Consider the following 27,899-nt stretch of genomic DNA (forward strand, 5'->3'; position numbering starts at 1 on the left):
ATATGCGGAAAAGAAAACTTTTGATCTACTAATTTCTTACTCTAGGAAAACACGTTAAAGCACGAGCGAAAGGATTTAATTGTTGCTCAGGCACAATTTACCATGAAAAGAACATTGCAGCATGATCACTCGTGTGTCTGCTGTAGCTAGGGACTAAAACCCTTAATAATTTAAAAACTAAAACATATGACATAAATACAATATTGACGGTAGTGCTAAGCACTCTGTGATCTTGCCATAAGTTTAAAGTGCATAGATAGAACTCCAACCCCAATGACACAAATGGTCTTAATTTCTAACTCCGCTTCTAAAACTAGAAAGAAAATTACTCAACCCATGGTCCACAGTCACTGTTCACAATATAAATGATTGCCAGAGCAAAGTTATGTGTCCAGAAACTCTAAACTAAATGTTGGTTCTGCAATTATCACATTAATCGACTCACGGAAACGAGACCACTCTTTTTTCAATTGCTCATCGTAGATCACATCTGACAAAGACGTAAGGCCATTAACCATTCTAGGAAGTTTCTTGATTTTTTTGCAGTCACCCATGTTGAGAATTTTGAGTCTCTCCAACTTATTGAAGTCACGTGGAAGAGCCTCCAAGCCTTGACAAGGAAATGTAAATTTCCAAGTTCATAAATTGAGGTTGGCAGTTCTTTGAGATTCAGACAAGCAACTAAGCTCAACACTTGAAGAGATCCTGCAAGCTTCCCCAGATTCTCAGGAATCTTACGAAGTTGATGGCAATTTGTTATAGACAGTGTTTTCAGTGAAGTGCAATTGCAAATACCAACAGGAAATTCCACAATATCCTCACAGTAGTCAATATTAATCTCTTCAAGTTTAAGCAGCTTTGAGCACACTTCAATGTCCAATCGTCCCTTATCAGTGCTGCAGAGACTCAGTGAGAGCTTCCTGAGATTTCCTAAATATTGAAAATAATCTAGATCAGGGACAATCAAATTTTCAAGCTGAAGGCTCTTCAGTTGAACCAATGAACAAAAGGTTGACATGCCATCAATTTTAGCCCTACGGGATTTCTGGTTGATTATGATAAGAATTTTCAATCGAGACATTTCCTGCACAAATGGTGGAAGGAAGTATTCATTTCCAACAAATATCAATACAAGAGCACGGGCCTCCGGAAACTCCAACTTAGGCCATTTATTCTCTTTCATTGGACCTGCAAAAGTATTCAAAACCTTTTAAAGAAGGAATATATATATTTTGATGGGCCTCACTCATTTGCTTGAAGCCTGATACTTGTGAATATCAATAAAAAAATTTAAAACAATCAACCTGTGCGAATGGCAATAATCTCAGCGGCTTTTATATCTCCATGTGAGGGATCTTCCCAGCAAGATAATGGAGATAATCTCAACCTTTTGCATATCTTGTCATTTTGGTTGTTGTCCGCAGATTCCGCACAATAAATAGCCAAACGCTGCAACATATCATGTTGAACTGAATATATCTCACAATTGCTGGGAAAGCAAGAGTTAAGATGCATTCAATCTTCAGTGAGACATCTTTTTCAAGTTCTCAAAATGAAGTAGCAACATCTCAATGATTACAAATTTTGAGTTGAAGTAAAACGATTACATGTCCAAACTCCATTTAGATGATGCTGGAAGAAATGGGAGATTTACTCATTCGGCTTGATGATCACTATCTATATCTTTCTGCTACATATTTCAACGCAATTTCAACAAAACAATCTAAAAGAAGACACTCACCTTGAATTATGAGTTAGCTGTACCGAATTCAAGAGCCCTCTTTTTTCAAGATCAACAAGAATCATCGACGCATGCTCTAGGCTTAAGTTGTGAACATGAATCCAAATATCAAACAAAGCATCAACAGGGATTTTTTTAACTTCAGGAAACAATATCAGGTCCAAAAAGCATTTTTTTGTATCATTGTCCAGATCTTCTATGCTCAGTGCTAGGCGCTTGAGAACATCCTCTTCATAAGATCTAATATTGATTCGTCTTCCTTGTGAAAGCTGCCTTTTGGCGTATTCCCAATATGCATTTTCACTGTATTTATGTAAATAACGTCCAATCACCTCCAATACAAGTGGTAATCCTAGACATTCTTTTGCTAGCTGTTAGTACAGACTAGTTAGCCGCAATATAATCTCAAAGAGTGGCCTTCAGATCTACACATATTGAACTAAATGAACCATGCTTCTTAAATTGAAAACACGGAATGGATAGCAGATCTACACAATATCAGCTAGCAAAATATAATGTCGTATTATGGAAAATTTAGCAGACTTCAGGTTCACTAAAATCAACAAATGAGACGTAGATAGACATAGGTATACCTCTTTGACTAGTTGCTTGTTGAACCATCCATCTGGAATGCTTTCTTGTCCAAAGGCCCAATAACAAAAGAGGGATAGAGCATCTCCCTATCCAAGCGAAGACATATAATGAGTGCTATCAAGGTGTATGAAATTGACACTGTCCCTGACTGTAACAACAATCTTGCATCCCTCTGCTTCAAACAACAATTCTTCGAGATTAACATTTGGCCCCACATCATCTAATATGACTAGAATATTTTCTCGCTTAAGCTTTAGTATTTCCTGAAGAGCCTCATGAATGTTCTCACTCTGAGAATCAGGTAACGGTTGATCCCCAGTAATCATTTTCCATATGCTCTCAAGAATCGTCTTGTTATCCGGTAGCTGTGAAACTCTTTGAAAAATTATCTTGTCTCCAAAACGTTCTAAGAAGAAGAATGGAGAACGTAAGGTCAGGGAAATCAGAAAAGAACGCAAGGGTCATTTCCAATAGATAGACAAGTATAAGAAAGGTCTCATTAGTAATTAATTAACAAACATAAATAAATTTATTTGCTAAATTGCTAATTCATTGAGTCTGTATCGTATTTGTGTTGTTTTTTCTTCTCCTACTAAGGGCAGTTTTTTCTGCGATGTGGTGGCCAATAAATTGCAAGGGTTAAGCACATATGCAGATTCGTAATCACCATAGCAATATATGAATTCTTTCAACTCTCCCATTACTACTGTCGTTAGAATGCATTGGGAAGTAAGTTAGGATCAAGATATTGAAATTTGACTTCTTTATTGAGAGGTTGACGGGCAAGTCTAATCACGATTCGGTGATGTTACCAATATACACAAGTGTGAACACAAAGAGCATACTACAGTAAGTGAGATCAGGTCTTATGTTCTAGTCTCCCTAGAAGTTTAACGCAGGACTGTAGGCAGGCTAAAAATCCCCACGCAACTTTGCCAACCAGACTAGAAGCTCTAAACACACCACTTCCTCATTGGAAACATTTTCTAACTTGTCATTTTGATATGAGAGGACAAGCCCACTTCCCAGTGAAAATAAAAGCTATCCTAAGCATAAGTATTCTGCATATTGGCCACTTGACCTGATAGTAAGGTCTTGATAGATCAGGGGCTCGAATGGATGGATCAAAGATGAGAAGGGGAGGACAGATGTCTTCACAGGAGTGACCAAACAGGATAGCTTAAGAGGAAGAGGAGAGCAGAGCAGAAAAGAGTACAAATTAAGGGGAGGAAGAGAGGACTACACCAAGTAAAGCAAGATGATGAATAAATGATCTTCATACGCGTAAAAGAGGAGAAGAGGGGGTTATTGAAGGGAAGAGAGGAGATATGAATGGCCGTTAACCTCTTTAAGAAGAAGGAGAGGAAGAGGATATATTGAGAAGATGGGGGAGAAGATTGCATTAACATAAGCAAGTTGAGGATTTAATTGCCTTTAAGCACTTCAACGAAGACAGAAGAGAAAGAGGGGAAGGGGAGAGGATTTCACATCAAAGGTGGAGGCATGAATGGTGTTCAGAAACTTCGAGGAGGCAAAGACATATCGAGGGAAAGGAGAAGAGAATCCAGAAACCACATTAAGGCATGAATCATTTTTAGGCACTGTGAGGAGTAGAGGATGGAAGAGGACTATCTAGCCTTGTCAACGGGAGATGGTTCAAACAATAAAGAGCTCATCAATAGTAGACAAGACACGGTTAACAAATACCAATGGAAAAGGATTCCCCTACTTGACTAACTGAGGAAGATTTACATGCTAGAGCAGCTCCCTAACTTAAGCATGAGATTATATACTTAAAAAAGGAGGTCGAAACATAACCTATACACAGAGATCGCCACAAACCAGAGGTAAATTGTCTCGTCACACCACGGTTAAGGTTGTGGGTATGATTGATGTTTTGAATATAGGCTTATCTGAGTGCGATGGAACACATACAGTTCCTGCATCTGATTGCTAAAGTGATGCACATTTTACCTAGCAGTGAAATAGGTTGCCCAGCACTTGGGTGAATATAGGCCAGCATTAAAATAGCCTCCTCTTCTCAGATCTAATTCCTATCAAAGCCCAGACAATACAAAAACAAGTATTTAACAAAATTCCTTGATTCCGCACGAATTTTTGTGTGGGTGTGTGTAAATGGTTAACTTATGGTTTCAGCATCCCTCCCTAGAGCAACTCCCAAAAAATGCATTTTACGAGATTACTTGATTCAAAGAGTAAATATATGGTCTACTTACGTTGGACATCAGAATCCCTATAGAGAGCAGCAACCAAGGTCGTTTTGCCACTGCCCGCAATTCCCATCACTCCGATCTTGTTGAAATTATCTTCAAATAACCACCTTTTCAAATCCGCTACTTGATTCTCCAAACCCACGCTATGTTTGGGTAGTTTTGGAATGTATGAGTCTGCAAATGACGATGAGGGTTGCAAGCATAACAACCCCTCGCTCACCCATTGTCCCAATTTTTGATAGCCTGAGAGAAGGGTATCGCCACCTGCATCAACAGCCTAGAGAGAAGCACTCTAACAACCTCTCCAGCAGCTCCTTGAACAAGCACGAGAACGTAGGCGAAAACCATTTTGTTAGCGTATCGGGGGTGATTAGGGCAGCCACTTATTTATCAATGACTCCTAGAGTGAAGTGGAAATGGTAGGATATGAAAGCTGAGAGGAAACTTCTTGCAGTGTTGATTCCACGTTGAATTGTACTCATTTAGCGAGCAAGCAAACAAATTGAACGCGGGATGTTGGAAGCAGAGTGGAAATTTCTCGCACATTTTTCCACGATGAATTGTCTGCATTTAGGGAGCGAGCAAGCAAATTTTCCACATATGGGGCCCTTCTTCCCGTCTTTACCTCTCTTCAGTTTACTGTCTAGGAAAACCCGAAGTCTTTCAAGAAAATTAGAAAAATAAAAGTTTTCAAAATAGTACAAGAGAGGGAGAGTCAGTCAACCATTTTTGTAATTATTAATTAATTAAAAATTAAAAGCCAGAATAGAATCATAATTATAATAATAAATATGATATTTTGAGCACCACAATGGTTTAGCGGGTAATATTATAAACCAATTTAATCCAATGAAATTTTTTTTTGACAAATGACAAATAAAAGAGCCTACTAATAACTTAATAAGGTCGACTGCCATGGCATTCATTTAACCTTTTGTATACCTTAGTCCTTAAAGTTAAATTCTATTAGTAGAAAATCTTTGGAAATCTTTCCCACATATGTAGGATTATAGTTTATAATTTTTCTTCAACACTGAAGAAAAAGTGAATCATTTGAAGTGAATGGTAAAGGGAATGTAATTGACAGTGATGGGACATATAATTAATGCCAACTCACATTACAAGTGTGAAATGGAGGTGGTGGTGAGGATAGTGGACACTTCTCACCATTATGGAAATTAAAATTATATCGATGTTTCATTTCAGGCATTTGACCCGAAATAAGACTTCCACCATTGATATGTAATCATCAAACGATATATTATTGTTTGGTACAACTCCACTGTGTTGTATTTATTACCCATTTCCAATTTGTAGTTGTTACGTAATACATTTTAATATGTACTTTTTTCCAAACAAGGAGGGCCTTCCGAGATAAAGTCTAGTAGGCAAAAAATACCTTGATCAAACATCATCCAGTAAGGCATAAAATAGTCTGGATTTATATTAATTTGAAAAATATGAGTACAATCAAGCTAGAAAATTGAAATAGTTGCATAACCTTATAAATTATATTCTATGAATATTTAACAAACTACAATAACTTATAACTATACGTATTATATGTTGTATATCCTATAAATACAAGTCCCAAAGGGTCTTGGTAACCCTTCTTATGGAAAATGAAGGGGTGCATACAAGCTTCAGTACCTTTGGTAACTAATAACTAATTTGCAAAATTTTCCCAAAAATTTTACAAAATGATTTGGGAAACAAGCAATTAATGAAGTACCCACCGCATAGCTTGAAACATTACCAATAAATTGTCAATGTGTTCTATGTTTGCAGCATGTGGATTGAGCCTCTCTTGTCATCACAAATCATAAATTGCCTGGTCCAACACCTCCCTTTCTACCTCCTGCTCTAGTTCATGTTGGTCACTGATATACCTAGGATAATTTATCTAGAGATTCCACATAATGTTCATCATGCTACTAATAATATCATACTTATCTTCTTCAGACCCAACCTACCCTAGGTGCACTATAGGGTCTGGTGCCTGTCCTTTTGGATGCTCATGAATATGAAGTCCTGGGATGCTCATTAAATTTCCCAACCGCAATTGTTAATCTAGAGAAAACCTTGTGCTTTGAGTACACGTTCTCATTTTTGTCAGCAACTTGGTTTTATAAAGCATGCATTTAATGCCAAAAGGAAATTAATTGTCATGTTTCACATGCTTTGAAAACAATTGTACAACATTCACCAATGTGTTACATTTGTTTGCATTAATCGCCACCAAATTGCCTCATTAATTATGTACCCTTTCTAGCTAAGGGGTAAAATTGCCTCATTAATTATGTATTTTTTTCCATCAAATGGGGAAACATCACCTCATAATTTATATATTATTTCCATTCAAGAGGGAAAAAATTCCTTCCTAGGTTATGTATTTCACTAGAAAAAGGAATTAATCACACTGATTTTATGAAATTCTTCCACATTGGAATTAATCCATAAAAGTTCAAATGTTAGGGCTACAATTTGATCATATCTAATGATCTACCCTGTTAGAGGTATGCTCTATTAAAATCTTTTAAGACTATTAGGTCATACCTTAATTGAAGGATTTAATACTTACAATAAAGTAAGGACTCTGTTAGAAGAATTAAATAGGACTACTAAAACCACTTTGTTAAGAAATTTTCGCTGACTCGGTCTATTAAAATTGATTTAGTACTTGATCCTTTGGTTTTCTCTACAAGATATTTATGGATCTCCTCTCTTCAATATCTCTATTTGACCTTCTTATTTGATATACTCGATTTCATCCTTCACTGCTTTGGTTGCTTTGTCTGATCTCTTATCGGACTTAGCTTTCCTTACTCTGGTCTAAGTTTTTTCACTCCTCCGCTTCTCCATTCATCACACATAATGATTTTACGGTTAGAACCCCCCCTTAAATAGATAATTGTAGGAAGTTGTAGATCATAATCAACGATCCATATTTCATCTTTTTGTCATTTAATCCTTCTAATTTTTTGATTGGTTAATATGCTTATCTTGGGATTAATGTCTTCATCCAAAATGTGTAATTTTCTCCTTAACTATCTCTACAATCATTCAATATCATGTAGAAGTCATCTAAAATGATTTACATAAGTGTTTGCATCATTAAAAACTCATATGTCAAACCTGGTTTACTCGGCACTTGAATGTTCTAACGCTCAATCATAACTAACATTCATGTTGGCACTCAGCTTCTATATGCTCGACATATACTAATTTAATTGAAATTAATTAACTTTCCAAATTCTCAATATCTACTGTTCTACTTGGCATCCTGACACTTTTTCTATTGGGGTACTTGACAACCTTTGACTTGTTCGGCATGTGAAGAAATACAAACAAGTCCTTTGTAGCTTGACCTTCTCTAGATGGCTCAGCCATAGTGATGACTGACCAACACTACCATGGAAATGTCTAAGTGTTAGACACTAATAGCCAACTTGGGCTTAGAGATCAACACGATGTGCATCCATGCTTGACACCCATTTTTGTCCCCCTCTCAAGCCCTGTTCAAGGATTGATTTAAGGAGTTATTTAAGGTTTAGTCAACTTGTGGGATAAAGTTCACTTTGAACCCTTTATAAGCCCATCCATTTGCTCCATTTTGCATCATGCATTCATGACATCATCCCACACACACTAGCACTCAAGCACTCAAGCCTTCAAGTCTTTAGTTCTTAGTTTTTGTAATTATTTGAGTTTATTTTCTTACTTCTATTCATGTTGATTTTGCTAATTAATTTAATTTTTTGATTTCAAAATTAATTTAGTTTCTTTCTTAGATTATTTTAATTCTAATTTTTAAACTAGTTTAATTTTTAATTTTTTTAATTATTTTTTTCTCTTATCTTTATTTGTGCTATTTTGTTCATTTTATTTTTCTATTAATTTTTTGAAACAATTTTTTTACATAGAGGTTTTTTAAATGGTCATTTTATTCATATAAAAAAAAAATAATTAAATAACATATTTAATCTATTTAAAATATATTTTAGAATTAAATTTTTTACTTAAATTGAAAATTATAAATTACTTTCGTGTTAATAGATCTCGTGGGGTTAATCCTCTTAGATTCAACAAGAAAGGAATTTGTGGAAGGTCCTAGAGGAGGGTTGGATCAAAGTCAATTTGGAAAGGACTTCCAAAGGAAACCTGGGACCCTCTGGGATTGGTGTAGTTGTTAGGGATGAGACTAGCAATGCTAGCAATAGCGATAAAAAGGATAGTAGAAAAACCAATAATCAGGCTAAGTGTCTAGTTGTAGTAGAAGTTGTATTGTTGGGCATGAGAATTGGGGTCGAAGAATCCATTTGGAAGGTGAATCACAACTAGTGTTGAATGACATCGCCCAAGGTGAAATTGAAACTTGGTAATTAGATAAACATGGCATGTTGATACAAAGTTCGTTGGACAAATTTGATGAATTATATTAATCACGTGTAATAAGGGAAGCCAACGAGGTGGCATACACATTGTCAAAGTTGGGAGCTAATTTGAAAATTTGTATTTTAGAGGAGGATTTTTGCAACCTAGACCTGTACAAACTGATGCCACCATTGCATCAAAATCTCTAAAAGTAGACATTCCTTATGCAAATGGAGGTAGACGAGATCGTAGATGACTAAGTACCCATTGTTTTGGCATGTGTGGTAGATTGGCAAGATTGGGTAATAATGGTAGTTAACATTAGGAGTTGTTCCTTGTCACAAACTTTCAAATACTCACATTGAGGCACAGAAGAGAGGTGTAGTGGCGAGATGGAGGCAAACTTTTCCTTGGCTACAGATGGGAAAATCCTATGCTTCAAGGGGTTGATTTCAACCATGTGGCTCAAGAATGTGTTCATGTTCGATGGAGAATTTTTCTCGGAGGCGCTAAAGTTATTTTTTAGTGAAGAATATCTACAAAAAGATTAATGTCCAAGGTCAAATTTGGAGATTTCATCTCTGTTTTTGGCTTTATCACTTACGGTGGTTGATTTGAAACTAGAGGTGATGTATTTGGTGAGAGAATGTGTAGAGCCGAAGTGGGGTGGCGGAATTGAAGATATTTTCATAATGGCAGAGTTGGGGGTTATTATCCGCATGGAAAATCAACCTTGATCGATGATTGGTGGTGCCCCAAGTGAGTTGCAACCCTTACCAATGTGGTCGGCTAGCGCTCTTGTTCAAGTACATCTCCCATTTTCTCGAAAAGGGTGGTGCAAGTTGTTGGAGTTCTTGCATGCTATGGAGTTGGATCAGGTTTTCATTAGGTACTGAGTGGTGAGGAAGTGCAAAGTGACAATGTAGATGTCAAATGCGCTTATGGGTGAGGATAGGAAGTTGAGAATCTTAAGGAAAATTTTGGTAAGATAGAGTAAGAGGAGCTTTGAGCGGGATGGTGTTGGTTCTGTTGGGGCCAGGCTTAATCGACTCATACGAACATGGGCCTAGCCACTCTTAGCCAATAGTCTAGGGCCACAGTTATGCATTAGGCTTAGGCTATTGGCTAAGAGTGGGCTGAGCCTACTCTTAGCTAGTATTAGTCAATGGTTCGAGTGTGTCAATTAAGCCCCTTGTTTTGGGGGTGGTTTTTTGTCTATGAATTCATTATGCATTAGGCTTAGGCTATTGGCTAAGAGTGGGCTGAGCCTCTAGTTAGCAGGGAGTTGGGCCAGGTGTTGATCTAGTGATGGGTTCCCTAGCTAAGTTTATAGATGTCTCTAGAACAAGAATTGATGTGTCTTTGCTTCTTCTCATATGAAAGATTCTGGTGGGAGGTAGGCTTATTGCAAGGTTGGTGTTGTTAGGGAAAGCATTGGGTTTCTAAATTTTACCAAAAAAGATGTAGGGAAGTGGTTTTAATAAGTTTAGGTTGAGTAGCGTTTGGTTTGGTTTTGGAAGTCTAGGTGTATGGATCATATTTATGTAAATTATGTGGTCATTTTGCTATGATGTATGTAAAGGGTTGGATGGCAATTTTTGTTGGGAAGGTTTTTTTTTCACTGGGTTGGCATGAATATGTCCATGACATGTGGAAGGGTCTTCTTGCCTCTAATGGCATATCTTGATATATAATTTCTTTTTTAGTATTAATTTAAAGACTTTATTAATTATTAAAAAAAATAATTACAATTTAATTTATTCACATTAAATTATATCTAAAAAATAATTGTATTATTAAAAACGTACTAGTTTATCATTGTAAGCACAAAATAATGATATAATAATTTTTAATGGTACTATATTCTTCATGTACTAACAATTTTAATTAATTGATAAGGAATTCCCTATGTGGGCACTATCCATTGGATTTGTCTCGCATTGGAGATAAACAATGTTTTTCGACCTCTTTCACACTGCCGACAAAAGCAAATGGTTTTTTTTCTGACTTGTTTAACTCTCCCTACAGATGTTCGGGCTGCTAAAGTTTATATATTCGTTTTAATTGTTTGTCAAGTTTCATATAGTAATAAATGCATAGTGAGCAATTACAAAATGCATGCAATTGATTATAGAGAAGTTGAGGAAGCAAATAGAAATGGCAATACATGCATGACAAAAAATAAATATGAACAAGATTAAATCATATTAGTTTTATTTCAATTTATATATTATTCAAATCATTTTTGATAGCCTCGATTTGATTTGCAAATATGTCCATTTCTAAATATATGTACTCATAAATTTGTGTTATTTATGAAAGATCTTAAAAATCTATTATTTTTATTATCAAATATATTGGCAATGATTCATATTTTTTTCAATAAATCTTAAAAATAATAAAGATAGTTAATTTATATACACATTTTGATTTTAAAATTAAAAAATTAAATTATCTTAAATTAAAACTTGAAATGCATAAAGTAAATAGAATACAAAATTTTAAAAGATAAAAAAAGATTGCATTTGTATCTAGATTTTATATTTAGAACTGTTGATCAAGAAAAAATATTGAAAGCCAATTACAATTTGAAATTATATGCATGCAAAAATATAAAATAGAATACAAATATTTATATTGTTAAAAAATATATAAAGTTCGCATTACGTCTAGATTTTTAGTTTTTTGGTTTTAAATTTAAGTTGGTTCATTTTAGAAAATTGAAAATATAATTTAATATAATTCTAATTTTTTAAATAATATATAAGGAAGAAGAAAAATTAAAATATATATATATATATCTAGCACATATATATTTATATTTTTTGGATTTAGTAATTATTAAGATAAAAATAAAATGTATGAAAAAATGTAGTTTACATATCTTCAATAGATATAGACATATTTCCTTTGTAAGTAGATTTTAGTTTTAAATTTGTAGTTTAATGTTATCATTTGATTTTTTACATAAAAATAATTTCAAATTTAGAAAAGTTTGTTATATACATAGATTACTTTCTATATTTTTTATAAATTCTAATACAAATGTTGTTTAGATTATAAATATAAAATAATTGTTTTCTTATCAATATGCATGCAAAAGCATAAAATAAAGTAGAAATGTTTTTAAAAATAAATAAATATAGAAAGGTAACATTTAAGTATAGATTTCAATTTTTTAGTTTTTAATTTATGTTGATTCATTTTGAGAAATAGATATAGAACTTTGTTTAGTTTTAAAATTTGAAATGATTTACAAACTAGAAGAAAAATTAAAATATATGTTATACAAATTTATTTCTATTTTAAAATAAAATCATTTCTATTTCTTAATTTAGTAAGTATTAAGATAAAAATGAAATGCATGCAATTAAATATTGTTTACATACCTTTAATAAATAGAGAGATTTTATTTGTATCTAGGTTTTAGTTGTAAAATTATAGTTTAATTTTATAATTTGAAATTTTTTACATAAAAAGGATTTTAAATTTAGAAATGTTTGTCATATATGTAAATTAATTTGAAATGGTTGTCTTCCGCATACCCATGATCGCCCTGTTCTGGTTATTCCTCCAACGACTGTAATGGAGGACATTGATTATTGGACCAAGCATGCTTTGATATGCATATTTCTTGGAATCCGGATTTCCCTATCCGCTCTTGAGGCATGGATCCGCCGCTCTTGGCAGGTGGAAGGCAATATGGAGATTATGTTGGCAGGGAATAGTTATTTTTTTGTTGTATTCTCTTGCATGTCTGATCATGATCGTGTTTTTGAAGGAGGCCCTTATTTCTACAACAATGTGGGGTTATTTGTCAAACCTTGGCATTCAGGTTTTAATTCTGTTGAGGATCTCCCTTCAACAGTGCCAGTTTGGGTTCGCTTGCCTCGTCTTCCCTTGGAATTTTGGCGTGAAGACATCCTTCGACAAATTGCTACTTTGATGGGGAAGCCAGCTACGATCGCACATCAAACCCTTGATAAAAAGGTTATTTCTTTTGCTAGAATTTGTGTTGAAATTAATTTGAATAACCCATTACCAGATTCTTTTGAAATTTTTTTGGGGGATTCTTCTTGGGTGCAGCAGTTGGATTATGAATCCCTCCCTTTCCGTTGCCGGATTTGTCATGAGTATGGTCATTTACTGCGGTAGTGCCCCCGTAACTCAAGTTTCAAAGGAGTGGATCGGTCTATAGCTGGAAATGCTGGTGGTTTGGCAGATACTACAGGGAAAGGACAATCTCAAATGGTTAATACTACCAAGGGAATGAATCCACAAGATGCTACAGGTAAGGGTAAGGCTCCAATGCAGGATAAGGATGGATTTACCCTTGTTCTTCCTCAAGCTAAGGGACGTGGTCAAAAGAGGCCTTTGAAAGAAAGATTATCTGATTCAGGTTTTAACCGTTTTGAGGTGCTGGATAGTATGGTTCTAGAGGAGGGTATTCCTCCTCCTATCTCTTCTGATCCAACTTGCCCAGATGAGAGATCTGTTCCTAATGATGCTTGTGGGGCATCTCAAGTTGTAGTATATCAGAATTGTGAGGTTCCTGTAGCTCCTGTGATAGCGGCTCTGGTGACTCCTGCAGTGTTGGAAGATGATGATGTTGTTTTGGCTGACTTGGTTAAGGATGTGCTACCATCAGGTAAGGGCAAGGGATCTCCTCTCCCCTTGGGGTTGCTGCCTCAACCCTTTAAGTGGGCTTCTTCTTCTCCCCCTCTAAGGAGTGGGCGCAAAACAGACCAAGAGAAGATTAAACTCACAAGAGATATATTGATTGAGTCTGGTTCAGTGAAACCTTTGGATTATCATTTTCCCAAATCTACCCAATGATGATTATTCTCTCATGGAATGTAAGGGGGTTGAATAGCATCCCTAGACAAAAGGCTATTCATAACTTGGTGGTTGATCATAGTCCTGATGTTTTTTGTATCTAAGAGACTAAGCTCTCTGTGGAGTCTATGGTCCAACATGCCTCTAGTATTTGGTGTCATGGCCAATGCCAGTGTGTTGGGGCAACAGGCAGTGCTAGTGGTTTAGCTATATTTTGGGATCCTCAAAAAATTTCTCCTCTTGGCTGGATGTCTTCTCGCTTAGCTCTCTCTATGGTAGCTTCTACTCTAGACTCAGGAGAGGTAATCATGGTTACTAATGTGTATGCACCTGTTGATCTTGTGGGAAAGGAGGAACTTTGGGAACATATTCATTATGTTAGGAATTGTCATCCTTATCATCCTTAGGTGTTAGCATTGGACTTCAATTCAGTTTTAAGTCTGGAAGAGAAGCATGGTGGTTTGGCTAGATTGGGGCCTTCTTCTGCTCTTCTTCGGCAACACATATCTCTTTTGCATCTCTCTGATGTTAAGCCTTCTAATGGCCTCTATACCTAGAATAATCGCAGGACTGGTGTTGCTGCTATCTCAGAACGCCTGGATAGATTTCTTGTTTCTTGCTTCTGGCTTAGTGGCACCCTTACTATCTCTTCAAAAATCCTTGATTGGAGGGGTTCAGATCATTGGCCAATCAAATTTTCTGCTATAGGGGCTTATGTTCCGAAGCATCCTCCTTTTAAGTTCCAGTTGATGTGGCTTCGTGACTCCTCTCTTCATGATTTTGTTTTTTGTTGGTGGAAAGATGGTGCCCCTGCATATGGTACTGCAATATTCTCATTTTCTAAAAGGCTTCAATATGTTAAAAGGCAGCTCAAGATATGGAATAGGGAATGCTTTGGGAATCTTCACTTTATGAAGAGGCTTGCTCAAGAAAATCTTGATGTCATCACAAGGGAGATTAGAGATCGAGGTTTCTCGAAGGATCTTGACCAGGCTGAATCCCTTACTTCTAGAGCTCTAGAAGAATGGGAACTTCGAGAGGAAATTTTTTGGAAGCAAAAGGCTCGAGTTGATTGGCTCCAGGAAGGTGATCGAAACACTGCCTTTTTCCATAAAACAGTGCAATCTCGTCGGAATCAGAGCACTATCTCTTCTTTGGTTAATTCTTAAGGTATCCAACTGAATTCCTTGCCAGCTTTATTCCAGGAGGCTATTTCGTACTTCTCTATGCTCTTCTCTGAGGACTCTCCTCCTGCTGATAATGAAGAAAATATTATTTTGTCCTGTATTCCTTCCCTTATCACTCAGGAAATGAATGATTATCTCATGCGTCCTATCTCTTTGGAAGAGCTGGAGGCGGTGGTCTTTGGCATGCCTAAGGGGAAGGCTCCTGGTCCTGATGGTTTTCCAGTTGAATTCTTTCAAGAATTTTGGGACATCATTAATCATGATTTGTTGGAGGTGGTTAAAGAATCCTATGCTAGCAAGCAGATGCTTTGAGATTTGAAGTCTACATTCTTGACTCTTATTCCTAAGAGAGAGGGTGCTAATCAATTGGAGTTTTTTAGACCAATTGCCTTATGTAATGTGGTCTACAAAGTTATTACTAAGCTGATTGCTGAGAGACTGAAAAGGTGGCTTCCCATTATTATCTCAGAAGAAAAAGGTGGTTTTGTTGCTGGAAGACAAATTTTGGATGGTGTGGTTATTGCTACTGAGGCTATTCACTCTATGGCTACTTCAAGGGAGAGAGCCATGTTTGTTAAGCTGGATATGGCTAAGGCCTACGATAGAGTTAAATGGAGCTTCCTAAGGAGTATTCTTCTTTCTTTTGGATTTAGCTCTGACTGGGTGAGTTGGATTTTGAGTTGCATTACTTCTGTCTCTTTTTCTATTCTTATTAATGGTCAACCTTCACAACTATTTGGTGCTTCTAGAGGCCTCCGCCAGGGTGACCCTCTCTCCCCATATCTATTCATCTTCATGGCTGAAGGCTTGGGCAGATTCATTAAGCATCAGGTGTCCCAGAATTCTATTCAAGGCTGGCGGTGGGGTAATGGCTTACCTTCTCTTTCCCATCTTCAATTTGTTGATGATTCTGCTCTTGCCAGTCTTGCTAGGATCAAGGAAGCTGAAGCCTTCCGACATGCTTTGGACATTTATTTGGTAGCTTTAGGCCAGAAAGTTAATGAGCACAAATCTTTCATTTACTTTTTTAACACTCCTAATTCTATTCAGCACAGGATTGTTGGTATCCTACAGTTTCAGATAGGTTCACTTCCTTTTACTTATCTTGGCATTCCTATTGCTGTTTCCAGGCAGCCACGTCTCTTCTAGAAAAATTTGATTACCAAGCTTCAGGATAAGGTAAATCATTGGACTCATAGATGGCTTTCTACTGCTGCTCGGGTTACTCTTCTTCAAGATGTTATCCAAGCTCTTCCTACTTATAGAAGCATGGTTCATGCTGCACCTATTTACTTTCTCAAGGAGTTTGATGCTCTTTCTTGACAATTCCTTTGGAGTGGTAATTTGCATAGTACTAAATGGAGCTTGGTTTATTGGGCAACTGTTTGTAGGCCTAAAAAGGAGGGTGGTCTTGGTCTTCATTCTACTCTATTGAGTAGACAAGCTTTGGCTGCTAAACTTTATTGGCGATGGTGCTCTGGACAGCATCAACTTTGGGCTCGTATTATCACTCATAAATATTTTCATGGTGCTGATCCTTGCTCTGTTTCTGCACTTCCTCTTGAAGGTCGTGGCTCAATGGTTTGGCATACTTTGAAGATAGGTGCGATGTTGGTGAAGAGGGGTCTGTTCTGGATATGTAAAGGAGGTTCTCAGGCTTTGTTTTGGTCTGATGCTTGGGATGGATTCCCTTCCATTTTATCCATATACCCTAATCTTTAGCCTCTTTGTGACTCTTTTCTTGCCGCTGGATGGGATAAAGTCGCTCATTACAAGACTCCTTATCAATTGGGACCTGTTGTTGGTTATAGATGGAAGCATTCCTCTGATTGGCCTCCTGGAGGTACAGACATGGATCGTTAGGAGCTTTCTCAAATTCTGGCCTCTAGAGAGTGTTCCTCTTTGCTTGGTCCAGATATATTGGCTTGGGGCGGTACCTTGTCTGGTAAATATCATGTCTCTGCTGGGTATCAGGAGATAACTAGACAATTATTTGGGGATGCTGAGGTCCCTTGGTGGAAGCAAGTCTGGAATAAAGTTTCTTGGTCCAAGTGCAATTTTTTCATGTGGCTAGTGGCTCACAACCATTGTCTTACCTGGGATAATCTTTGTAAATGTGGATTTTAGGGCCCCTCTTATTGTGTTTTGTGTGGTAATGGAGAGGAGTCTGTCTCCCATCTGTTCTTCCATTGCTCCTATTCTACTCAGATATGGCACCTTTGGTGGAGCGCTTGGGGTTGCTCTTGTCGGCATGCTTCCTCTTTGCCTGAGTTCTGGGCTCGCTTGGGTAGTGCTCCCTCCAAGTCTTCTTCTCTCCATGCTGCTTGGATTGCTGGCCCATCTTTCATGCTTTGGCATATCTAGTTGGAGAGGAATCGTCACATATTCCAAGATGTTCAGCTTGGTGTTTTACATCTTTGGTGGAAAATATCACATTCTCTCCAGGAAACTATTCTTGTGAAGTGTGAGCTTGATGGGGGTATGGATCCGGTTGATCTTGCTATCTGTAATCGCCTCAATTTTCATCTGCAGGATGGGGTTGTGGCTCATAGGTTTCCTTCTATGTCTAGGCAGCTTCACCATCAGAGGAAGGGTCGGGTTGACCGGGATGGGCACTAGACTCCTCCTCCCTATGGAGTTCTGAAAATTAACACTGATGGTTCTTCTCGTGGGAATCCTGGTCCGACTGGTATTGGCGGAGTGGCTCATTGTAGTTCTGGGAATGTTAAATTTTTCTTCTCAATTCATAAGGGTGATTATACTAACAATCTCATGGAAGCTCAGGCTATTTTATATGCTGTGGAACAGTGTTGCTTGTGGGGATGGAGTAAGATTATTTGTGAGTCTGATTCCCAGGTGGTGGTGAACATGCTTTCTTCTGAAGAGCTTGAGGATGTTAGTTGGCAGCTGGCCACTGTTGTTAAGCAGATTCTTTTCTTCTCTTCCTCTTTTCAGTTCATTAGGTTCAAGTATATTTTGCGAGAATGGAATAGACCTGTTGATTGTTTAGCCAAATGGGCTTCTAGTCATGATCCGGGTTGGAATATTAGGGATAGGGGGCAACTATCCTTTGAGATGGTGCAAGAATTTGATGATCTTGTTGCTCAGGATCGAGCTCCTTATTGAGCTCTCCTTGTTGTATTCCTTTCTGTCTTAATAAATTTTTACCCCTCTTTTTGCATATATGTAAATTAATTTCTATTTCTTTTTTATTTTCATAATTTTCACAACTATTTATTTATTTAAAATAAATTATTTTATTTTAATTTCAACATAATACATAATATAAGCATTTATTTACCTATATTATAATAATGTATTCTAAGATCATCATATTCTCACAACTTATAGAGATATCCATTATGTAAATCCTAGCAATAACAATAATCTCAATCCTAACTATAGTCATAATCCCAAATTTAACAATAATCATTTTCCCAAACCCTTAAACCTAGGCTGAACCTTAATCCAAACTTTAACTATAATGTAACTACAATGTGACCTTAACTATGGCTTAAACCTTAAACATAATCTTAATCCTAACTTAATTCAATATTGTGTATGGATTGAAAATTGTATTCACCCGCTAAAAATATAAATCCATCTATCTTAATAAATTAACCATTAACCTAAAATTAAGCTTTATTAAATCATACTTAGAAATTGAACCCTTACTCTAGAAATAATGAGTTTTCAATATTGTCCAAAATCTTCTCCAATAAATCAAACTTTTAACCTAACTTGAATACTTACACATAAACAAGTTAACCCTAATCTTACACTATGTAATTGATTTTAAGAAATGTTAGTGTACTATTGCATTAATCCTAAGTGATATTAAAAATTTAAGATATATTTAAATCATAATCTTAAATCTAATCTTGGCCAACTTGAAACATGTAACCTCAAACTTAACTCTAACCCTAATTAAATATTAAGTTAAATTGTAAACCTAATCTAATTATAATTCTAAGTTTAACCATAATACTTCTTTGTTTCCTTTCATTCAATTACGCAAATCATTCCTATCGCTAATCATTGCACATACATAAATGCGCAACTGCTAGTTAATTTAATCTTTCAAATCTAATTGAAGTTTTAATTCAATTAAATCTTCTAAAATCTGAAAAATTAATTTTATGAGAAATGGAAATTTAAAAATTAGAAAATCTTCATAAACTGAAAAATCTATTTTTTCTAAAATTACAAAATCAGAAATGATTCTGAAGTATCAATTTTCAATTTTTTGAAACTTTATCTCTCTAAAATTGAAAATATCTCAAATTTTATCCTTTGTCTTTCTCAATTTAAAATTGGAAACTTTCCAATTTTTCCTCCAGTCTCTTTCATCCTTGTGCATTCATCATGATTTTCCCAAATTGATCTCAACCATTTATGGATTTCCAAAAAATCTATATAAACAATTCTCATATATCTTAATTTCATAACTGACTTTCAGATCGAACCTATGTCATTTTGCTATCATTTGAAATCATATCTTTTTATCATATTTCTTGGAGCTCAGAGTCTAAGTGCTACCAAAATCATAGCTGTGTGCACACTTCATATGACCAAAGAGAAGTAACAAAATCTTGGAGTATTTTATTGGTTTGCATATTTTATTATGTGATTCCAATTATTTAATGCTTCTTATTTTGTTGAACATTCATTGGCTCATGTTTGGTAGCTTATGTGATTTCATTATTAGATCAATTGGTGCTACTAATCCTCATTTATTGAGTGTGTAGATTTAAGCCTATACACTAACTGGTTTTTTTATAGAGGTCTAAATAGAGAGGGGATTGGGGAAGTTATGTCTGAACTAAAGTACAAATCATTTTTATGAAAACCTGAGCCTCCTACTGACACCAAGTCAATCTACCAATCTCATAACTAAATTTTGAATAGCTAATCTATAGCTAGACTAGTGAGTATCTTCATTTTCCACCTGATTGTTGTACCCATGTAAACATTTTGGTCATGTTCATATGGCTTGCCACTTCCTCCCAAGTTGGTTTTGTTTGCATGATTAGTTTGATTTTATATGATTAGTCTGATGTTTCATTGTATTTTATCTCTTGATTAGTCCATGGGCTATCTCTTGATCAGTCCCTGGGCCTTTTAATGACTTGGTCAAAAATCCACCAATTATTTTGGTTCATCCAAGTTTTATTTATTCTATTCAACTTTCGTTGCATACTAGAGTGGGCCACTTGTCAGATTTCATGATCTTTTTGAGATACCCTAGTAGGTGAACTATAGCTACTTCTGCAATTCGACAAGTACCCATTTTCTATAGAGGGATCTCATATAAGATTTTAATATTTAATCTTGAATCTGCTCATGGTAACTTGCTTTTGAGTTCTTTTTTCTGCCTACATTTGAGATTCAATTTGCCGCTTATCCAAACATCCCATCCATAAGGCTCCATTGACATGACAAGTAACCCATGTTCTTGGATACCTGCATGTGTTTTGAAGAGTATATAGTGTTTTCCAACCTCCTTTATCTCTCTTCATCCTCTATGATTCGTAACTAAGCTTTTATTATTTAAGATTTTTCCTATGCATAGGTATCCTTATTATGTCATGATATCCGTGGAGCTCCACATAAGTGTGAAAGTTTGTACGTTACCACATTATGTTCCTTTTTAAGTGAAAAGACCAACATCTTGGTTTGTTGACATTTAGTTACATCCATGTTTCTTTGGAAAATAGATGTGTTCCTTTCAAATCGTCGAGCTTAAGCAACAAACTAAGCTCTGACTGCTTAGGTGGTTGTGGGCTCGTTTCTTCCCCTTGCTTCATTTCAGTTTATAAAATAATTGTCATTAATGTTTGAGTTTGTACAATTTTTTGTTCCAACCTGTTCAATTGCATAGAAAAAAGCGAATGACAATATATTGTCATCTAACTTGCCACTGAGATATTTTCAAATATTTCCTACTTAATGCAGCAAATACAAGCCATGGGCGTCCTAACAATTCAGTCACATCAATAGTTTGGTTGGATGCCCCGTGGTCTCATGAAAGGGTGTAGTTACAGGTTGCAGGTCATGGTTTTGGTCTTTGCATGGAGTAGCATCTATCACCTTTTTAAATATGCTTTATCATGTTTTATTCATATTTGACTAATCTAGAAATTTGTTTCTATTACAGAGTAAGTATTATATTATATTTTATTAGGAAAATGATCTAAGGTAAGGTAAGTGGAGAGATAGAGGGGTACTGAGAAATGTTGTTGGTAAGAGAGACAATATTAATTAATAACAATCAAACCAGAGTACTGATCCAAGTCATAATCTAAGATTGAGGATGAAAAAAATGTCAGTGTATCAGTTGTTATTCTTAGAAGAAGCAGAGCCAAGGCTTTTATTCTCTAATAAGTTAGAGCCACCAAAATTTAATAAGTGCTTGCAAAGTGTGATAATAGGAGGGAAACAATGCAAGAGAAAATGCACCCTCTAGTGGCAAATAACACTTGTGATTTCCTTTCACTTCTCCTAAAGCACTGAGCTTTTAAAAATCAATAGACATTTTGATTGACATAAGAGGACAGGTAAGAAAAGATACAAAACCAAATTGATTGCATAATGTATTGATCAGTACAAGGAAATTGACCAGGGTTCATAATTTTAAAATTAAAAATGTTGATGTTGAAAGAAGATTTCTTCCAATTAAAAAGAGAGAGTTGGACGGGGAAGCAGACGTTGTACCATAAGATTTGCTAATTGGGCTTCATATTAGAAGAAAGGACTTCTCAATTTTCAATTTACAGTGGCTGGTTTTGGGTTGAGGCTAGAAAATCCCCTACCAATTTAAGTGTTGTTTGTAAAAATGATTTGATTTGAGCACACCTAGTAGATTTTGGGTAAGATGTAAGTCCCTAGAATAAAATGATACAGAATATCCAAATTGATGGAGGCTTTTTAGTCCCAGAAAAAATACTTTTAGCTGCTAAAAAAAATATAACAATCTATAAGAATGATGAAATTAGTAAACATAAATATATTTTAAAAATAAATCATTTTCAATTTTGGACTATTAAGATATTTATTTTTTTTTAAATTAATTGTATGCTCGTACATTAATTTCCAAGGACTAATAACAATGTACAAAGCTTTCTAGAATAACAAAAAGATTAACTCACCAACATTGAAATATATATATATATATATTCCACTAATTGTCAAAATAATTTAAAAATGTTAATACAAAATTATAGTATACTATAAAATTAAAAAGTCAAATGTATGATTTATTGAAATAAAATAATAGTATATTAATTGTAAATGAATATATATACAAGTCCCTTATTCAATTAAATTATCAAAAGTAGAACAATGTTCTTAAATTTAGTTACATGATAATAAATTTAAAAATTATGTACCAATCAAAAAATTAAAAATTAAAAACTATCAAACATAAATATAGTCCAAATTGATTTTAATAATATGTTAAACTTGTTATAAAAGTGGTTCCTACTTTTAGAAGGATTTTGACTTCTGTCATACATAGAGTCCCACATCAGAATTTTTTTGGCAAAGGGCGTGATAGAAATTTTGCATGGAGTATTCATTTTTGTCCTCACTATGGATCTTCTTGTTCTCTTGTATCTTGATGATGGATCATGTAGTATGATCCAAAACATTGATGGTAAAAAAACTCTACACAATCAAATCCAGAAAGTACGTATTTATACTGATGAATCATGTACTATGATCCAAAACATTAATGATAAAAAAACTCTACACAATCAAATCCAGAAATTACGTACTTATACTGATTCTGTTTGTTCTCCACCATCTCCCAGATGTATGTTAAGGCTTAAGAATTTATAAATTCCTTTCCATTTGCCAGACCCAAGAAAATGTAATATGCGGAAAAGAAAAATTTTGATCTGCTAATTTCTTACTCTAGGAAAACACGTTAAAACACGAGTGAAAGGATTTAATTGTTGCTCAGGCACAATTTACCATGAAAAGAACATTGGAGCATGATCACTCGTGTGTCTGCTGTAGCTAGGGACTAAAACCCTTAATAATTTAAAAATTAAAACATATGACATAAATACAATATTGACGGTAGTGCTAAGCACTCTGTGATCATCCCATAAGTTTAAAGTGCATAGATAGAACTCCAACCCCAATGACACAAATGGTCTTAATTTCTAACTTCGCTTCTAAAACTAGAAAGAAAATTACTCAAACCATGGTCCACAGTCACTGTTCACAATATAAATGATTGCCGGAGCAAAGTTATGTGTCCAGAAAATCTAAACTAAATGTTGGTTCTACAATTATCACTTTAATCGACTCACGAAAACGAGACCACTCTTTTTTCAATTGCTCATCGTAGATCACATCTGACAAAGACGTAAGGCCATTAACCATTCTAGGAAGTTTCTTGATTTTTTTGCAGTCACCCATGTTGAGAATTTTGAGTCTCTCCAACTTATTGAAGTCACGTGGAAGAGCCTCCAAGCCTTGACAAGGAAATGTAAATTTCCAAGTTCATAAATTGAGGCTGGCAGTTCTTTGAGATTCAAACAAGCAACTAAGCTCAGCACTTGAAGAGATCCTGCAAGCTTCCTCAGATTCTCAGGAATCTTGTGGAGTTGATGGAAATTTGTTATAGACAGTGTTTTCAGTGAAGTGAAATTGCGAATACCAACAGGAAATTCCTCAATATCCTCACAGCAGTGAATGTTAATCTCTTCAAGTTTAAGCAGCTTTGAGCACACTTCAATGTCCAATCGTCCCTTATCAGTGCTACAGAGACTCAGTGAGAGCTTCCTGAGATTTCCTAAATATTGAAAATAATCTAGATCAGGGACAATCAATTTTTCAAGCCGAAGGCTCTTCAGTTGAACCAATGAACTAAAGGTTGACATGCCGTCAATTTTAGCCCTACAGGATTTCTGGTTGATTATGATAAGAATTTTCAACCGAGACATTTCCTGCACAAACGGTGGAAGGAAATATTCATTTCCACCAAATATCAATACAAGAGCACGGGCCTCCAGAAACTCCAACTTAGGCCATTTATTCTCTTTCATCAGACCTGCAAAAGTATTCAAAACCTTTTAAAGAAGGAATATATATATTTTGATGGGCCTCAGTCATTTGCTTGAAGCCTGATACTTGTGAATATCAATAAACCAATTTAAAGCAATCAACCTGTGCGAATGGCAATAATCTCAGCGGCTTTTATATCTCCATGTGAGGGATCTTCCTAGCAAGATAATGGAGATAATCTCAACCTTTTGCATATCTTGTCATTTTGGTTGTTGTGCACAGATTCTGCACAATAAATAGCCAAACGCTGCAACATATCATGTTGCACTGAATATATCTCACAATTGCTGGGAAAGCAAGAGTTAAGATGCATTCAATCTTCAGTGAGACATCTTTTTCAAGTTCTCAAAATGAAGTAGCAACATCCCAATGATTACAAATTTTGAGTTGAAGTAAAACGATTACATGTCCAAACTCCATTTAGATCATGCTGGAAGAAATGGGAGATTTACTCATTCGGCTTGATGATCACTATCTATATCTTTATGCTACATATTTCAACGCAATTTCAACAAAAGAATCTAAAAGAAGACACTCACCTTGAATTATGAGTTAGTTGTACCGAATTCAAGAGCCCTCTTTTTTCGAGATCAACAAGAATCATCGACGCATGCTCTAGGCTTAACTTGTGAACATGAATAAAAATATCAAAAAAAGCATCAACAGAGATTTTTTTAACTTCAGGAAACAATATCAGGTCCAAAAAGCATTTTTTTGTATCATTGTCCAGATCTTCTATGCTCAGTGCTAGGCGCTTGAGAACATCCTGTTCATAAGATCTAATATTGATTCGTCTTCCTTGTGAAAGCTGCCTTTTGGCGTATTCCAAATATGCATTTTTACTGTATTTATGTAAATAACGTCCAATCACCTCCAATACAAGTGGTAATCCTAGACATTCTTTTGCTACCTGTTAGTACAGACTAGTTAGCCGCAATATAATCTCAAAGAGTGGCCTTCAGATCTACACATATTGAACTAAATGAACCATGCTTCTTAAATTGAAAACACGGAATGGATAGCAGATCTACACAATATCAGCTAGCAAAATATAATGTCGTATTATGGAAAATTTAGCAGACTTCAGGTTCACTAAAATCAACAAATGAGACGTAGATAGACATAGGTATACCTCTTTGACTGGTTGCTTGTTGAACCAACCATCTGGAATGCTTTCTTGTCCTAGAAATTTAATGTAGGATTGTAGCCAGGCTAAAAATCCCCACGCAACTTTGCCAACTAGACTAGAAGCTCTAAACACACCACTTCCTCATTGGAAACATTTTCTAACTTGTCATTTTGATATCAGAGGACAAGCCCACTTCCCAGTGAAAATAAAAGCTATTCTAAGCATAAGTATTTTGCATATTGGCCACTTGACCTGATAGTAAGGTCTTGATAGATCAGGGGCTCAAATGGATGGATCAAAGATGAGAAGGGGAGGACAGATGTCTTCACAAGAGTGACCAAACACGATAGCTTAAGAGGAAGAGGAGAGTAGAGCAGAAAAGAGTACAGATTAAGGGGAAGAAGAGAGTACTACACCAAGTAAAGCAAGATGATGAATAAATGCTCTTCATACACATAAAAGAGGAGAAGAGGGGGTTATTGAAGGGAAGAGAGGAGATATGAATGGCCGCTAAGCTCTTTAAGAAGAAGGAGAGGAAGAGGATATATTGAGAAGATGGGGGAGAAGATTGCATTAACATAAGCAAGTTGAGGATTCAATTGCCTTTAAGCACTTCAATGAAGACAGAAGAGAAAGAGGGGAAGGGGAGAGGATTTCACATCAAAGGTGGAGGCATGAATGGTGTTCAGAAACTTTGAGGAGGCAAAGACAGATCGAGGGAAAGGAGAAGAGAATCCAAAAACCACATTAAGGCATGAATCATTTTTAGGCACTGTGAGGAGGAGAGGATGGAAGAGGACTATCTAGCCTTGTCAACGGGAGATGGGTCACACAATGAAGAGCTCATCAATAGTAGACGAGACACAGTTAACAAATACGAATGGAAAAGGATTCCCCTAATTGACTAACTAAGGAAGATTTCCATGCTAGAGCAGCTCCCTAACTCAAGCATGAGATTATATACTTAAAAAAGGAGGTCGAAACATAACCTATACATAGAGATCGCCACAAACCAGAGGTAAATTGTCTCGTCACACCACGGTTAAGGTTGTGGGTATGATTGATGTTTTGAATATAGGCTTATCTGAGTGCGATGGAACACATATAGTTCCTGCATCCAATTGCTAAAGTGATGCACATTTTACCTAGCAGCGAAATAGGTTGCCCAGCACTTGGGCGAATATAGGCCAGCATTAAAATAGCCTCCTCTTCTCAGATCTAATTCCTATCAAAGCCCAGACAATTCAAAAACAAGTATTTAACAAAATTCCTTGATTCAGCATGAATTTTTGTGTGGGTGTGTGTAAATGGTTAACTTATGGTTTCAGCATCCCTCCCGAGAGCAACTCCCAAAAAATGCATTTTACGAGATTACTTGATTCAAAGAGTAAATATATGGTCTACTTATGTTGGACATCAGAATCCCTACAGAGAGTAGCAACCAATGTCGTTTTGCCACTGCCCGCAATTCCCATCACTCCGATCTTATTGAAATTATCTTCAAATAACCACCCTTTCAAATCCGCTACTTGATTCTCCAAACCCACGCTATGTTTGGGTAGTTTTGGAATGTATGAGTCTGCAAATGAAGATGAGGGTTGCAAGCATAACAACCCCTCGCTCACCCATTGTCCCAATTTTTGACAGCCTGAGAGAAGGGTATCGCCACCCGCATCAACAGGCCTAGAGAGAAGCACTCTAACAACCTCTCCAGCAGCTCCTTGAACAAGCACGAGAACATAGGCGAAAACCATTTTGTTAGCGTATCGGGGGTGATTAGGGCAGCCACTTATTTATCAATGACTCCTAGAGTGAAGTGGAAATGGCGGGATATGAAAGCTGAGAGGAAACTTCTTGCAGTGTTGATTCCACATTGAATTGTACTCATTTAGCGAGCAACCAAACAAATTGAACGCGGGATGTTGGAAGCAGAGTGGAAATTTCTCGCACATTTTTTCCACAATGAATTGTCTGCATTTAGGGAGCGAGCAAGCAAATTTTCCACATATGGGGCCCTTCTTCCCGCCTTTACCTCTCTTCAGTTTACTGTCTAGGAAAACCCGAAGTCTTTCAAGAAAATTAGAAAAATAAAAGTTTTCAAAATAGTACAAGAGAGGGAGAGTCAGTCAACCATTTTTGTAATTATTAATTAATTAAAAATTAAAAGCTGGAATAGAATCATAATTATAATAATAAATATGACATTTTGAGCACCACAATGGTTTAGTGGGTAATATTATAAACCAATTTAATCCAATGAAATTTTTTTTTGACAAATGACAAAGAAAAGAGCCTACTAATAACTTAATAAGGTCGACTGCCATGGCATTCATTTAACCTTTTGTGTACCTTAGTCCTTAAAGTTAAATTCTATTAGTAGAAAATTTTTGGAAATCTTTCCCACATATGTAGGATTATAGTTTATAATTTTTCTTCAACACCGAAGAAAAAGTGAATCATTTGAAGTGAATGGTAAAGGGAATGTAATTGACAGTGATGGGACATATAATTAATGCCAACTCACATTACAAGTGTGAAGTGGAGGTGGTGGTGAGGATAGTGGACACTTCTCACCATTATGGAAATTAAAATCAGATCGATGTTTCATTTCAGGCATTCGACCCGAAATAAGACTTCCACCATTGATATCTAATCATCAAACGATATATTATTGTTTGGTACAACTCCACTGTGTTGTATTTATTACCCATTTCCATTTTGTATTTGTT

General features: G+C 35.8%; 1 pseudogene; it reads right to left on the reverse strand.

The window, feature by feature from the left end:
- Positions 1–383: 383 nt before the first annotated feature.
- Positions 384–26,924, reverse strand: LOC149555841 (uncharacterized; annotated as a pseudogene).
- Between the last annotated feature and the right edge of the window lie 975 nt (positions 26,925–27,899).

The sequence above is a fragment of the Cupressus sempervirens genome, chromosome 5 (genome assembly GCF_028749045.1).
Source record: "Cupressus sempervirens isolate cs-2001-9-10 chromosome 5, ASM2874904v1, whole genome shotgun sequence".
In the NCBI taxonomy this organism is placed as follows: domain Eukaryota; kingdom Viridiplantae; phylum Streptophyta; class Pinopsida; order Cupressales; family Cupressaceae; genus Cupressus; species Cupressus sempervirens.